The following is a 1,667-nucleotide window of genomic DNA, read 5'->3' as shown; positions in this document are numbered from 1 at the left end:
TGACATCCTGTCATATATTAAAGGAATTGATTTCTTCTTTAAAATTAAAAAAATACAAATTGCTTTTTTGCAATCTTTGCAATGGAGTAACTGCAGGTAGAGAATATAACTCAATACAACCAGCTAAAGATGTACTTAAGAAAAAGCATCTCGCAGAAATATTTGCTAGCTCATGTTATTCTCCACCCAGAGTGAAAGGGTGTATTGCAATCGAATTCTGATTTAAAAAAAATAAATATAGCCAGTATATTATTTAGAGGAGACAGTCTTGGAAACACGATGGTTTATGGCATGATTTTGACATATCAATTGATTTTAGTTTTTAGACTGACAAAAAAAATTTATTCCACTGAGAAAAGCATAATTGAGTATCTTTTGTAAGTATAATAAAATGATCAATTCTGCTCCACTATTAGTGCCAGGCAATTTCTAATCCTGCAACCAAGAACACGGAGCACAGAACACAGTATAGTCTCTTATGAACCTGAACTTGTTATCATTCATTATGGGCTTAACTTATGAAGCTAAATAGAATGACACCATAGGGAGTCTATAGTATCTCTCCAATTCCACTGTCGACTACTCCTGCTTGCTTACTAAGTTTCAGCCACTCTGGCTGTCTTTTCAGTTCCTTATATGTATTCAGTTTTACTTGCCTCAGGACCTTTGTCTTGGCTGCCTTTCTCTCATTGGGGCAAGCTTTTTCAAGATCTCCATATGGTTGGCTCTTTGTCATAATTCAGATCTCAGCTAAAATGCCACCTTCTCAGAGATGTATTCCCCAACTACACTCATTATTGTCCCGAGTAAAAAATAAGTGTCAATAATCTCCACTGGGCATTGGACCTCTGAAGAGTATTTAAGGTCAAGGTAAAGGAAGTTTTGAATACAGAGTTTTTTTTTTTAAAAGTCCCTGGTTTTGTAATGTGTTTGAAATGAGAATGGTTTACAATTGAAAGAGTCCATTTCAAATGGCCTTAACAAAAGTACTGGGTTCTTTCATAAAAATTAATCTCATAAAAGCTTAGTATTTTAAAGCATCAATTTAAAAAGCTTATATAAGACAGAACAAATTTGTTTTTAATTTAAAACTTTCATGTTTTATCATTGACATTACAAATGTTTCTACATTCATACTGCATTACATTTTTTTTTAATTCAGTATCTATAGAGATTGTCTAAAATTGCCAATGCTGACTATATCTCAAGTCGTCATGGCAGGGCATTGGGAGAAGTTTCCAATTAGCAATAGTCGCACTTCGGATAAAACTCATTGGCTACGGTAATACCACTGTGCAAAGCTGCATTACATTTTTCATGTTTACAATATTGCATTAGAAATTCACCTCACTCAACTGCAGAGATGTTGATGAAGACTTCAGAAGGCATCTTATTCATCTAAATATGATCCAATCAGGCAAAAGATTGCATCATATCTATACACTTTTCTACTAGAATATAAACTACATTATAAAGATCATGCTTTCTTTTTTGTCAATTAATAATCCTAGCGCCACAAAAATTATGACATGCCATAAAAGTACAACAGGGGTATCATCCATAATATTATTGTTGTTTTATAATAGAAATAAGAAATGCATATATAAAAGAATGACTTAGATAGCCTGACATTCAGAAATAAATACTAATAACATTAGAGAAGTCGT

The 1,667-nt window shown here is 32.8% G+C and overlaps 1 non-coding gene across 1 annotated transcript; it reads right to left on the bottom strand.

Annotated features, from left to right (window-relative positions):
* Nucleotides 1–1,162: 1,162 nt before the first annotated feature.
* Nucleotides 1,163–1,303, bottom strand: LOC118148752 (U4 spliceosomal RNA). The gene has a single exon (XR_004735654.2). It is a non-coding gene; the product is annotated as a U4 spliceosomal RNA (small nuclear RNA).
* Between the last annotated feature and the right edge of the window lie 364 nt (nucleotides 1,304–1,667).

This window comes from Callithrix jacchus, chromosome 16 (genome assembly GCF_049354715.1).
Source record: "Callithrix jacchus isolate 240 chromosome 16, calJac240_pri, whole genome shotgun sequence".
NCBI lineage: Eukaryota > Metazoa > Chordata > Mammalia > Primates > Cebidae > Callithrix > Callithrix jacchus.
This window is presented reverse-complemented; position numbering and strand designations above follow the sequence as displayed.